Here is a 15280-nt window from a genome sequence, read left to right as displayed (position 1 = left end):
CCGTGTATGATGTTATAGCAGGTACATAAGGTCTCTGCTGGCTGTGGGGAAGAGTCCAGAGAATGCAGATTGGGCCAGATGCTTGTCTGCCCAGATGGGACACTAATGTCTGCCACGCCGGTGATGCAAGATCAATACTCCTTTTCCCAAATCTGACTCATGCCTGACACTCTGAACGACAGTATGGATCCTGATTGGCTGCACCGTTCTCTGCCAAGAGGACCCAGTCTATCCTATGGGGACTCATTGGAGATGATTGCAGACCAATGAGTGGAGTATGAGGTAAGAGGGCTCAGATGGCCCTGGAACTTGGTCTCTGAGCTGGCTGTTTCTTGCACTGGCAGGGTGCGGGCCCAGTGTGGATAAATGTTGATGTCTGTAACCAATGCATAACCAGTGACTTTGCTCCTCAGGTGGCCCGACCACCTTAAGGGGATCCATGTTTATATCAAATATAAAACGGACCTTGATGTTATCCGTATGTATAATACTTCATTTGGTCCACAGTGGGAGGATGGCTGAGGACCCGACCCCTAGCGGTTCGCAGAGCACATGCATCGGTTTTGCAAACTGCAGAGGTTGCCCTGGAAGATGGAGAGTCTTCACTACCTCGCGCTCCACATTGCATACGGGGCACAGCAGTGCACAGCAGTGCACTGAAACTGGGTAGGGTGACTGATAACCTTTTCCTTTCAATTAAGTTTTGGAACAACATGAAACTCTCCCTGATGAGGAAAGTATTGCTGATCAAAATAGTAGTGTTGACCTGCTGCCTATATGTACTTCAGCGCACAATGTACAAGATCCCTGTTAGAGTGTTTCAGGAGTTGGATTGGCTTCTGATCGCACTCCTACGGGCAGAGAAAAGATACAGAGTAAGATTGTCTATGGGACAAAGGGGGAATACAGGCACCAGACCTTGGATCATACTATTTGGCTGCCTAGGTCCAGCATGCAGTCCACCGGCTTGATGAGGGGAGCAAGTGGGAAAATGCTCTACTCAAAGGTACGTATGGTGACAGTACTTTGGGGGGGTCCCTCTGATGAAATGGAAAAGAGTGCCTGAGATGATTCTGCATGTGATCAGACTGCCGTGCCGGCTTTGGGAGAGAGCAGATCAGGGAGTGACACGCAGGGCACCCTATGCGCCAGAGAAGGAGGTATGCATAATGAGATCCTTTGTGCGAATTGCTGAATCCTTGGTCGTGGCAAGACGGCCGATGTAACACACTGTCTGATCTCTACCCATCAGCTTGGTTTATCACCATACAGGAAGCCTGCAACATTTTTGGCCTTGGGCCAGGACAGTACATATACATCGCAGCCATAATCAGGGAAATTTGTACACGTTCCCTGAAGACCATGATCCCACAAAAACAATGGTCACCATGTTCTCTATGGCAGGGGGAAGGGGACTAAGTATACACTCATACCGGGCACTACAGGTGGACAAGGTAGTGGTGCCCCTAAAGGTTGACCCTATAACGGTTAAGCAATAAGGCCAGAATACACAGGGGAGATTGTGAGTTGTTGATCAATGCAAATTTTAAAATTAAACAGTACAATTTCATTCACATTGCTTACTGATCTCCCAAGTAGTTACCCAGTATTTATTAGAGTGGGGACTCAGGGTGTGCCCCTTTGTTACAAAATTCTGGGTAGAAATGTTGGAGCAGTTAAATAAGGCTACTGGCTGGACAATTCCCTATACTATTGAGCAGTGACTTCTGGGTCTACTACCTGACAGGGACGTTTTAAGGCAATGGCAAAGTGGGCTTTGGCCCGGGGCCCCTGCCTTTCAAGAGGCCCCCCTATAGAGCCAGCTCTGTTCTACAGAGTCTTGCCCTGATGACCTTGAGTAATTCTTAAACAAATCATTTCAAATACCGTTTTCGTTTAACTGATTTTCAATATGGGTGATGTGTGAGTGCCTGTTATGGACATTTTGAAGAGAAATGCTGTGTTTATGTTTCATGCAACATCCATAAAAAAGTTTTTTTTTAGATTAAAACAGGACCTCACACAGAGAAATGGGAGGGCCTCACACATTATTTGCAGCAATATTAGTGAGCTGCTGCTGTGTTAAATATTGAAAGCACAATTCACTATTCCTGAATATTGGATTTAAACATTTAAAATTTGGAGGAGTGTGCCTATGCACTGTCAGTGACCTGGCCAAAGAAGGCATGAAAGAGTTGAATCTGTATCATAAATTCAAAGCTATTTTGAACAGGAGCCCCCAAAATCCATTTTGCCCAGGGCGCCAAACTCCTTAAAATGTCCTGCTACCCAAGAGGAGAATTAAGAAGCTGAGTAGGCAATTTGTTATGTTCGGCTTGACCCTGTCTAAGGGGCACATTACTATCAGATGGCTGAGCCTAAAGCCTCCCCTGATAATGAGATGGCAGTGCGATTTGATAAAATGGGCAGGAGCAGGGGAGATGTATATGAAAAAGGTGAGGAGGGATAAGAAACTAGCTGATGACTTGATCTTATGGGAAGCAATGATACACTAAGGGGGTTATTACAACTTTGGAGGAGGTGCTAATCCGTCCCAAAAGTGACAGTAAAGTGACGGATATACCACCAGCCGTATTACGAGTCCATTATATCCTATGGAACTCGTAATACGGCTGGTGGTATATCCGTCACATTTGGGACGGATTAACACCTCCTCCAAAGTTGTAATAACCCCCTAATTGTTTTGATGTTCTGTACAGCCGATGTCCACTATGAGGTGTGATTGAAACATCCCTAAGACATAGGCTGCAGCCTCGACAGCTCTGTTTTTGTTGTTGACAGGGTGGAAAATGGAGTGAGGGGCGCTGGTATGAAGGTCGTGTGCTTTGAAGCAGTAAATGTAAAAGTGCTTGGGTCTGTGCTCACACTAAGCCCCATCCACTTTAATGCCCTGCCCTCTCTTCACAGGGCAACAAGAAATGTAAAGGTTGACAGTTCTGTAACAGCCATAGGATGGCTCAATTGGATTAAGAAGAGCATTACTGAGCTATAATAATTGGTATTAGACTTGGCATCCTTGCAGTGGTCTCCGCTAACTTTGTGCCTCTGTTTCCCAGGTTGTTGATGTGTGCTGAGCTCTGTTTTTGCTGTTTTTGATACTCTGGGCACTTTACCACTGCTAACCAGTGCTAACGTGCAAGTGCTCTTATGTAAAATGTATGTGTATTTGCTTTCCATGATTGCTATATTTGATTTACTAGTAAGTCCCTAGTACAAGTGCCCTAGATCTGCCCAGGGCCTGTAAATCAAATGATACTAGTGGGCCTTCAGCACTGGTTGTGCCACCCACAGGAATAGCCCTGTAAACATGGCTCAAGTGTACCCACTTGCCAAGCCTAAATCCTCCCTTTTCATACATGTAAGGCACCCCTAGGGTAGGCCCTAGGTAGCCCCATGGGCAGGGTGCAGTGTATGTTTAAGGTAGGGCATATACTAATGTATACAGTGCTGAATTTGGTTTTCACTGTGCAAGGCCTATCTCTCTCATAGGTTATCATGGGGGCCACCTTTAAATATTATTTATAATTTATAGTAAGTGCAGATTCCCTTTGGGAGTAGATAGAAATATGGAGTTTAGGGTCTCTGAGCTCACAATTGAAAAATACATATTTTGGTAAAGGTTGTTTTTGGACTGTGTGATTGAAAACAACACTTTTAGAAAGTAGGCATTTTCTTGCTTAAACCATTCTGTGACTCTGCCTGTTTGTGGATTCCCTGTCTGGGTCACTGTGAAGGCTGGGCTGCTTGCACCTCTCCTCTACACAGTGGCACGAAGGGAGCTGAGGTGTAGCCTGCATACCCTGATCAGCCATTTGTGCTCGGAGGGAGGGGAGTGATGGTCACTCACACCTGAAAGGGCTGTGCCTGCCCTCACACCATGCAGTCTCCAACCCCCTGGTTTGTGTCTGGGACCTGGCCTGATTAAGGCAGGATCTTACAAACAAGAGACCTTCCTTTGAAGTTTGTATACTTCAATGGCAGAAAGGTGTATAAGTATTTACACCCAAAACTCCTGAAGATTAGATCACTTCTGGAACCAAGAAGAACCTCTGCCAAGGTGAAGAGCTGAGGAGATGTGCTGCCCCTGCCTGCTACTGTGCTTTGTTGGGCTATCCTGCTATTGCTGCTTCTGTCTGTGAAATGGGACAAAGACTGGAATATGTTGTGCATTCCTGCTTGAGAAGAATCTCCAAGGGCTTGAATTGAGCTTGCCACCTGTTGTTGAAGTCTCACGGCCATCAAAGACTTCCCCTGACAGCACCTGGACTCTCTGTCATGACTCCTGCTTTCCAATGGTGCCCTATCCAGTCCTTAGGCCCTTGAAAGATTAAGTTGGCAGACAAGAACTGAAAATCCACAGACAGAATGCTGTGCGGGGAAATTTTCGATGCACCATCTGCAATGTGGCTGATAAACAACGTGCCGCCAGCTTCATGGCTAAAATCAACGCTCCACCTGCATCGCAGCTGGAGAAAAAATGCGCAACACCCACTTACGGAGACTGATAACATCCAAACCCCACGCAGCACAGTTTTCTGATACCATGGAACTGGATTTTCCACGCATCGTCCCTGGGCGTCCAAGTCAACCTAACTCTGCGTGGATCCGAGGGCCCCCATCTGGAAATCGACACATCGCTCTCTTGTGAGGGAGAAAAACGGCACATTGCTGACCCGAAGTAGGAAACAACGCACAGCCACACTTGCGAGTAAGGAACTGAAGCACCGCTACCCTTTTCCGACGGACGCTTGCCTGTGTGGCTTTATTTTATATGCTAACCAGGTACTTTGTGTAACAACAGAATTCTCACTATTTTTTAAGGATTAAGGGCCAGATGTATCAAACATTTTTACGATCCCAAACAGCCCAACGGGCATTTACGATCGCAAAAATGCATTTTGATATTTATCAAGTCCAATTTGCAATATGGTAACTTGTTACCATATCGCAAATTAGAATTGCGAATACATACCGATTCGGTATTAGGAAGGGGCGTGTTAAGGGCGTCCCTTCCTAATACCGAATCACAGAGGTATGTATGAATGTTTTGTGACCCAAATGTGGTCGCAAAATATTCTCATTTTACCACCTTTTGAAAGTAGGTGGTAACCCATTCGCAAAGGGGAAGGGGTCCCCAAGGGACCCCTTCACCTTCGTGAATGCATGGGAAAACAATTTTTGAGATCTGGCAGTGGTCCATCGGACCACTGCCTACTCTTAAAAAATGAAAAGAAAACTTTTCATTTTTCTTTTTTAAATGCATCCTTTAGGGAATATGGGCTGCATTTAAAAAAAAAAAAAAAAGATTGCTTTATTTAAAAGCAATCACAGACATGGTGCTGAGCCCAGCAGGCCATCATCCCTGTGATTGTAGCAATTTGCAGTGGGTCGCAAATTGCGACCTACCTCATGAATATTAATGAGGTAGGTCGATTTGAGAGCCGTTGCAAATCGCTATATGAAACTCCTGGAGTTTCATACATTCCAATAGCGATTACTTAATTGTGAGTCGCAGAAAATTGCAATTTGGTAATCGCTGTTGGAAATAATGATACATCTGGCCTGAGAGCCTTATTCTTTTGAAAATTCATATCTTGACTTGTGTATGTTGGATTTTTGTTGAATCGGTCTTGTTTGATTTAGATAAATATTACCTATTTTTCTAAACTGGTGTGGCGTCAATTTTTGTAGTGTTTTTACTGTATTACTGTGTGTGTTCGTACAAATACTTTACACAGAGCTTCTGAAATTAAGTATGCCTGCTCGTGCCAAGCTACCAAGGGGGTGAAAGGGGGTTAACTGAAGGTGATTCTCCTTTACCCTGACTACAGTGAGGATCCTTGCTTGGGCAGGGGATAACCCGACTGCCAACCAAAGACCCCATTTCTAACAATTGGATTATATGATGGAACACGGGGTGAGGAGAGAGGGGGGAAAGGGGAAATAGTTTTTGGTTTATTATCTTATGTACAATTAAAGTGATGTGTTGTCTCCTGCTAAGCCTACACTGGCCTTGTTGCATCGCAGTGCATTCTTTGATATGGGGTCTACACTCCTATAGCTGTATGTTCAATTGTAATAGTGTCTGTGATTTTGTCAGCCTCGTACCTTACAGAAATGCTAATAAAAACATATAAAAAGCATAACCTATACTGTTAAAAGTGACACTTGAAATGCAAACAGTTCAGTTTTAAAATACAGCAAACTACCAACAGTTTCAAACAATCATCACATATTTTCACATCATGCCACATCTGGTATAACGACCTATATCTAGCAGTTTAGATTGTTGGCCCTAAAATGTTTTAACACATCAGGATGTCTTCAGAAAAAGTTGAATGGATTTAGATTAAAATAAATATTTTATAGTTCCTAATTGGTCTAGCCTAAAGTAAGTACACTGAACATCTGTGAGTGTCATTTTAAAAGGCAGGAGAGTCAGTGGCCAACTTCAACATTTTTATTTTATCATGCCAACATATGACAGAGTTATTCAAGCGAAGTTGGAATACGGGGGAAGGAGCCTTGTCTGCCCCCCAAATGTAACATTTCAGGGCCTGCTCACCCCTGTACCCACTCTCAGGTAAAGGAGCGGTCTACAGAATATTTCAACCCCATTTACGGTGTGTCTAGCTGCAGCAGTGTGGACTGGAGCAGAGATGCTGGGTTTGTTCCTGTGTGATCTCTATTCTACTAGTCTTAGCTTCACAGAGGTACAAAAAGCCAGGCTCCCAATGTTTACCTGCACCCTCAGCAAAGTGGCTAGGTAATGGGAGGCCCTGCATGTGGAAACACTCAGACACCAAGCCCCAGTAGGTATCTTCTCGTGGAGGAAAGCTGCTGGGACAGAGGAGACTTCCAAAGGGGTCCTCTGTGTCTAGAGAGGTCCCACCAGTAACAGCAACATTGGGAAGGAGGTTGTTTACCAGTCGCTTTAGGTATTGAAAGTGAAGACAGGACTGCTAGTTGTGATTACTAGATGTTTTCCAAAATATATAATGGCACTCAGCACCTGTTCATATTTGTAGACATAATTTGCTTGTGCTCTCCTGATTCCATTCTGTAAGGTAACAATTTCACACTAGAAGAGAGACTATTACTTCTTACAGTACGTTTGTCACTCCCAGACATGGCCCGCTTTAGGGCAGTACAACTGGTGCGGCTGCACTGGGCGCTGACATGGGGAGGGGGACACTGACCTCGGGGGAGGGTGCTGTGTTTAGCAATAACTTATGATATGAAAAACACCTGCTGCAGAGTTTCCTTGTGCGCGCAGCTTTCAAGCATCAATATAAATGTGAGGATTACTCTTGCTATTTATGTTCCTGCTAGAGAGAGAGAGATCAGAGTTTTGAGTAGTGGCAGTTTTGACTCCCAGTAAAGTAACTCAGAAGGTTAATATGCCTGCAGCAAAGCATGGGTACCATGCAGACCACAGATCTGTATTTTATGTGGATAGCTGAGTAGATTATTGTCAAAGAGATTCTTTTGTTACCACACTTCCTGAGATATAACTCTAATATAGAACAATGACTGTTACAAACTGTCATCAAAGAGCTGCATGCACACTACATAAAGTATGTTAGGACATTATGGCCCTCATTACAACATTAGCGGTAAACCCCACCTACCGCCACAGCGACGGCCTCCAAAAGACCATCGCCGTGGCTACCTACCATCTACCGTATTATGACCGTAGCCAGAATTCCGGCAGAAGGCTGGCAGAATTCTGTCTACAGTCAAGGTGGCGGTTGGCGGTAAGGTGGGGGAGGACCCCCTAAAAACAGGTAAGATTTGGTTATCCAACTGGTGAGGGTGGTGCGGTGGTGTTTGTGTGTTTGGGGGGATGTGTGATTGTTTTTTAATGCTGGCATGCAGGTGTGAGGCGTGTGGAATGCTTGTGTGCATGAATGGGTGTGAGTGTACGTGTATGTTGTGTCGGGTGAATGTGTGTGTGCTTTCAGGTAAGTTAGTGTGTGTTGTGGTGTGTGTGTATGAATGCATGCATGCATGGGTCGATGTGGGTATGTGTGTGTCTATGAGTGTGTATGTCTGCGCGTGTAGGTGTGTGTGTCGGGGGGTCTGGCGAGGGAGGGAATAGGGTGGGGAGGGCGGGAAAGACCCCTATCAATGCCAGGGAAAGAATTCCCTGGCATTGATAGTGCCTACCACCATGGTGTTGGTGGCGGTAAGATTGCCACGAAAACCATGGCGGTAGGCAGGGTCATAATCCCGAGGGTGGGATTGGGACGGCCACCTGGCTGGAGACCAAAGTCTCCAGCCTGGCAGCTGTTACCACCCTGGCGGACGGAGTCGTACATTGGTGGTTTGGCTTGAGCCAAACCGCCAATGTCATATTTTGGGGAAAGGTACCGCCAGCCTGTTGGCAGTACCCTTCTCCAAAATAACGCCATCCACCAGGGTCGTAATGAGGGCCTATATGTTTTTCTCTCAGTCTTTCATTATCTATTCCTAATGTTGCTAAAAAGGGTTAGTTTTGGTAGATATACATTCTTATTAGTAAAGCCAGCTTTTACCAGTGTTTTAAAACAAATTAAATGTATGTGAGAGAGGGGCTACTGAGAGATGAGGGGCATGTTTGCCCAGTGGTAGTGAGGGAATTGGAGAAGGAGGACATGGGGGGGGGGGGTGGGCGCTAAAAGTTATTGACACATTGGGTGCCACCAGTGCTAAAGCTAGCCCTGCTTCCAGATTCCAAAATAGGAGAGCCCCAGGAATCTTTCCTTTTCATGCCACAGTATGTCATGAGTGTCCATAGCTAAAGGCATTAAGCAGCTTCTATTCTCCAAAGTCTTTGCTAAGCAACCGTCTTCACAGCAGAGCACTATGGAAAAAACAGATAAAGCGCTGTTACCCTCAGTCACACTGAATACTCTTCTGAAGTAACTGGCAGATATTAAGCTACCCATTAAATCTGTGGATAGGACTGTGAACCAGACAATGCAAGAAGTTCATTTTCTACGGAATGAAGTTTTGGCATTCCAGTATAGACTGACATCAGACTTCAGCTACTGGAGGTGGAAAAGAGGCTTGACAACTTACCTGAATGGGGGCCAGATGTGTAGTCTCAGCATAAGAAAATCATAGATTTGGGGAGCAGGAGCTAAAAAGACAATGTGCACCTCTCTGGAGTCGCTGACTTGGAAAAAGATGCCATGAAATCTTTTCTTACAGGTTTCCTTCAGGATCTGCTGAAAATCACCTTTGATCCCTTAAACCACTTCCCCCGATTAGACATAGAATTGACCATTCCACACTAGGCAAATCTTGGCCTATTATCCATAGGCTTGCCTAGATATAAAAAAGGCAAAAACATAGGTCATGTGTGTTTGGCAATTGGTGACTGGGGTGTGAACCCTGGACAAGCAACATCCACAATTCCTTGAGGATGAACCATAAAAAGTAACTCAATTAACCTCTGCTTAACCCTGGGTATCTTGGTACAAAAAGCAATCAGCCTTAACTTACAGGCAATGTGTAAAGTATTTATGCAGCACACAAACAGTGATAATGTGAACACACAACACAAGAATAATCCCAAACCACTTTAGAAAAATACAGTATTTTTAAATATATTATTTAACACCAAAATAACACAAATTGAAACAGTAGAACCAGAGTTCTGAATTTTTATAGTGTAATGCTCAAAATAACACCTAAATGATCACAAGCACCAACTGCGAACATCTAGTTGCGCAAGACCGGGTTCAAGTCAAAAGTTATAGCCGACCACGATGGAGCATGGTTTGGATACAAGAAGTGGATCGAGTCCTATCAGTACCTACCTTTGGAGTTAGAAAAACTTCTAAAGAAAAATGGCTGTAAAGGTAAATGTTAGACCCAGCATCGTTGGTGTGGTTTCCCCTGTCTTTTTGCCTCTGCTTCCTGTATTTTTGACTGTGTGCTGGACTTTGTTTTTGCTGGTTTTTGGCACTCTGGGCACTTTACCACTGTTGACCAGTGTTAAAGTGGAAGTGCTCCCTGTATAAATTATAATTATGATTGGTTATCCCTGATCGGCATATTTGATTTACTAGTAAGTCCTTATGAAAGTGCACTAGAGGTGCCCAGGGCCTGTAAATCAAATGCTACTAGTGGGCCTGCAGCACCGATTGTGCTACCCACGAGTATCACTGTAAACATGTCTCAGACCTGCCACTGCAGTGTCTGTGTGTGCAGTCTTGCACTACCAATTTGACCTGGGAACTGTGCCCACTTGCCAGGCCCAAACCTTCCCTTTTTCTTCATGTAAGTCACCCCTAAGGTAGGTCCTAGGTAGCTCCATCAGCAGGGTGCATATTATTTAAAAGTTAGGACACATACTGGTGTGTTTTACATGTCCTGATAGTGAAATACTGCCAAATTCGTTTTCACTATTGCAAGGCCTATCTCTCCCATAGGTTAACATGGGGACCACCTTTAAATATCTTTTAAGTTCAGTTTCCCATTGGGAGCAGATAAAGATGTGAAGTTTGGGGTCTCTAAACTCACAATTTAAAAGTACATCTTTTGGTAGAGTTGGTTTTTAGATTGTCTGTTTGAAAAGGTCACTTTTAGAAAGTGGGCATTTTCTTGTTTAAGAATTCTGTGCCTCTGCCTACCTGCGGAATCCACCTCTGGGTCAGACTGACAGTTGGGCTGTTTGTGAATTGTCTCTAGACAGTGACACAAAGGAAGCTGAGGTGTGTCCTGCATATCCTGATGAATCTCCTGGGCTAGAGTGGGGGAGGGAGGAAATGACATCTGCACTTGAAAGTGCTGTGCCTGTCCTCACACAGTGCAATCTCCAACCCCGTGGTGTGTGTCTGTGGCCAGGCCTGGCCAAGGCAGGATCTTGTGAACAACAGAAACTTTCCTTTGAAGTTTGCCCCTTTCAAAGGCAGAAAAGAATATAAGTAGTGGACCCCAAACCCCAAACTTTTAGTACACATCTGGATCAAAAGGAACCTCTACCAAGGAGAAGAACTGAAGACCTGGAGGAGGAGTACTGCTGCTTTGCTGTGTGTGCTTTGCTGGGCTGGTCTTCAGTTGCTGCTTCTGCCTTAAAGAGGACAAAGACTGGACTTTGCTATGGTATCCTGCTTGTAAAGAGTCTCCAAGGCTTTGAACTGAGCTTGCCTCCTGTTTAGAATTCTCAGGGACATCAAGAATGTCATCTGCCAGCACCTGGGCTCTCTTGCTGGGACCCTTTGAATTGCCAAATGGCTAAATAATAGACACAGCACCAGTGAAATTGATGCATCAGAAGCTCAGCGTGGATTATCGCTGCTGTGTGTCTGGATTTTCTACTCATCGTCCCTGGGTGTCAAAATCTTCAACCTCACCACACGGACCCAAGGCTGCTGGTCCGGAAACGGATGCATCGCTTAGCCGGCAGAGAAAGAATCAACACACGGCCTCACTTGCGAGTAAGAAATCTACACATCGCTAGTTTTTCTGATGCACGCTCGCCCGTGTGGCTTATTTTTCATGCATACCAAGCACTTTGTGCTGAAACAACACATCCATTGATTTCTGTGGATTAAGACTCTTTTTACTTTAAAAAGTCATATCTTTGCTTGTATATGTTGGATTTTTGTCATCTTGGTCTTGTTTGATTTAGATAAATGTTGGCTATTTTTCTAAACTGGTGTTGATTCCTTTTGTGGTGTTTTTACTGTCTTACTGTGTGTGTTGGTGCAAATACTCTACATATTGCCTCTCACATAAGCCTGACTGAAAAGTTTTCACTGCTGTGGAAAAGAATATAGCAGAAGAAGCTGCAAAGTCAATCTAACCTGTGATGCACTTCGGGGGCTAGGCTTGCGGGTTGGTTCCAGTCTTCTCCTGATCTTCAAAGCACTTTTTGGCCAAATTTTGTCAAAGTCCTCAGTTTTGGAAAATGGCCATCTGGGCACCTTTAGCACCACAATCATGGGCCCTGGACTGATGGGACACCTCTTGGTGGTTCACGACTCATTCAGACTGGGTCCAAGGGGTTCAAGATGGTGGGAGCCTGTTACTTCCCTGTGGGTCTAAACAGGAAGCCAGCAAACCAGCCCTTGAAGCCACTTCTGGTAGTCCTGGGTGCAGATGTACATGCAGGACTCAACTACAGGGCTAGCCTGAGGGTTCAAAGCAGGCTAGAGGGAGCAATCCTTCCAGGTGCAGCAGAGATCTGGTGGAGTGCACAGCAGGTCACAGCAGCAGACAGCCCTCAGAGTCCCTCAGAAGGTCCAGTAGTGAACTAAAGAGCGGGTCTGAAAGTTCTATTTTTACACCATGGTGCCCCTGTGATGGAAGGTAAGAGAAGCTTCTGGAAAGTTTTTTGGGAGTGCATGACATTTCCTGATGCTCCTGCCCTGGCTCCAAGCTGGCTGCAGTGACAATACAGGGTTGTTAAGCCCTTTTTGTATGGATGTGGAGCACAAGCTATTCAGCTGTATGTGGGACTGTGCACAGCTTCCCCACCCATCCTGCCAGCAGCTGTCCCATTCAGGGACACCTAATCCCTCTATTGTGTGAATGTGGGAGTAATTCACAAAGTCTGTCAGTTATACCCAGTCATGTAATTCAGGCCAGTCTAGAAAAGGGCTACGGGCAGGAAAATGTCAACTCTCAAAAAGTGGCATTTTCAAAATTGTAATGAAAAATCCCACTTTATCATTAAAGAGGGTTTAGGATTACAATTCCATAGGTACCAAACATGATCTAACTATCTGCTCTCAATTAGAAATCACAGATTACTAAATGTAATAAGAAATCCCCAAAGTTACCCAATGGGAGTGGTAGGCCTCACAGTAGCCAGCATTGAATGTGGGAGTTGTACACTACAAGGACATGTAAAACTTGAGAGTACATGCCCAACCTTCCAATTATTCAATATCCTGCCCTATGGACTACCGAGGGCCTACCTTACGGGCGACATATGTAAAAAAGGGGCATTTAAGGATTGTCAAGGGGGTTTAAATGCCAAATCGACCTAGAAGTGTGACTCTGAATTCAGGCTGCAATGCCAGGCCTGTGACATGTCTTAAAGTGCTACTTCATTGGGTGGAACAATATGTGCTGCAGGCCCACTGGTAACATTTCATTTACAGGACCTGGGTATATGATATACCATGCTACAAGGGGCTTATATGTAAATTAAATATGCAAACTGTGTATAAGTCAATTTGATGATGTTTTAGAGAGACAGCACTTTATCACAGGTTAGCAGTAGTGAACTGCACAGAGTCCTAAGGCATACAGAAACAAATTCAGCAAAAAGTGGAGCGTGAAAGGCAAACCGTTTTTGGGTGATCCTGCAGAGACTATTCACAAGACACAAACACTATTAGGAAATGGTTTCTTTCTTAGACCGACATTGGAGAAGCTCAAGATATGATATTGCTACTGGACCTTGATCCAATGTTGATTACAACAGACGGACGAGCCACAAAACATAATGAACCTGACTATCTGGAGAAATTTCTAGATACCTTGGCTTCAACTAAACCAATGAACACCGAAAATGAAAGAACAAGACTGGAAAGAATTTACTCTGGCTTGGTCAAGTTGAATACACTGAAATATTCAAAATACTACAGACACATCAAGATTGCCTCTTAAAGACCGACCTGCAAAAGCACATTCTGGTTTCCGACATGGAAACAATATTTGTATCCTGCAACAGTATTTGGTTTTAGGTACCAAGAGTGGGTAATGATACACACTGATGTCTGGCTGAAGTATCTATGGCTGCTTAAGTTATGAATCTTTCACTTGATGGATTATGTTGTTTATGGGTCTCCATAATTTTGGGACTTGTGCATATTTTCCCATCGACATGGATGTTATCATTGATGTTCATGGTTCCTCTAAATGTGACAAAGAGAGATGGGATGTCTGTCAACTCAGTGAGGTGCTCACATTTGAGACAACACATCGGGTTCAGTATAATTTTTCACTGACATGTTAATAAGCTCTATCTTACACCATTATAGGATCCTCAAAAAGAATTTGTGACCATAGACTACTGACCCGAGGGATGGACCTTGTGTGAAGACTTGTGTTGCAGAAGAGAGAATTTGTGATAACAAACTACTGACCCGAGGGATGGACCTTGCGTGAAGACTTCTGTTGTGGAAGAGAGAATAAGACTGGAAAGAGGTACCCTGTCCTGGTCAAGTGAAGATAACTCAAAATATCAGAAATATGAAGCAACTAGAAACAAATCAAGATCACCTCTTAATGACTGACCTGTAAAAACACGTTCTGGTTGGACCAAGATGGAAACAATATTTGTGTCCTGTAACTGTTTTTGGTTTTAGGTACCAAGAGTGGGTAATGATATTCTCTGAGGTCTGGGTAAAGTTTTTGTGGTTGATTGATTTATGAGTCCTTTCTTAATGAATTATGTAGTTTATGGATTTGCCTAACGTTGTGACTGGGAATGTATTCCCAGCAACCTGGATGTTATAATTGATGTTCGTAGTTCCTCTAAACTGTGACAAAGAGGAGTAGGATGCTTGTTGACTCACCAATGTGTTTACATTAGAGTTGACACATTAGGTTTGCTATAGTTTTTCACTGACATGTCAGTAAGCCCTGCTTTACACAATTTTAGGCTCTGGATGTTATTTAAGAGTCTCAGCAGATATCAACAAGTTATACCTCCATGTTTGGCTTTCGTTTATTTCATGGGAGGGGAACGAGAGGCAGATTGAGCCTTAGAATGCTGCAGCCCTTGCAGAGGAGGGTTGGAAAATTAAGGCAGATACAACATGGCTAGTGGTCCGCAGGGCCTCTGGTACGCACGCACATTAGCCCTCTGAGTTATGGTCACTAAGATTCACAAAAGACAGGTGTTCATTATCGATAGGAACATACTTCCCTCATAATTACCTTCTGGAGGGCTCGTCTCTTCTTTACTTAATTTGGCTTTCCCCTCTTCTATGTCCTTTTCAGAGTCTGTCTTCCCAGTGCACAATAGATTGACCATATAGAGTCATCCTCTACTGGAAGTAGGTCATAAGTACCTCTTAGGTACACTCAGTGTTAACATAGTTCAGATTGTTCCTGAACATCTCACTGAGACACCTCAGGCATCCTGAGCTTTACCCTACAACTCACCTGCACTTCTCTCCGGGTAGAAATAGGTATTCATTTTTTTTCTAGGTAATATATTATACATGCACTAAAAGTGCATTTCACCTTTCCTTGATAGCTTAAGGAAATAATGATGTCTAAATCGTTGAAGGGGATCTCTCAGGTGAAC

At 44.2% G+C, this 15280-nt stretch overlaps 1 protein-coding gene across 1 annotated transcript in view; it reads right to left on the bottom strand.

The window, feature by feature from the left end:
• The window catches only part of SLC30A8 (solute carrier family 30 member 8), a 273630-nt gene that overhangs the window by 158509 nt on the left and 99841 nt on the right, over window positions 1-15280 (bottom strand). The gene's annotated exons all lie outside the window — the stretch shown is intronic.

The sequence above is a fragment of the Pleurodeles waltl genome, chromosome 2_2 (assembly GCF_031143425.1).
Source record: "Pleurodeles waltl isolate 20211129_DDA chromosome 2_2, aPleWal1.hap1.20221129, whole genome shotgun sequence".
Lineage (NCBI taxonomy): Eukaryota > Metazoa > Chordata > Amphibia > Caudata > Salamandridae > Pleurodeles > Pleurodeles waltl.
The sequence above is the reverse complement of the archived record's forward strand: the minus strand, read 5'-3'. Positions and strand labels throughout refer to the sequence as shown.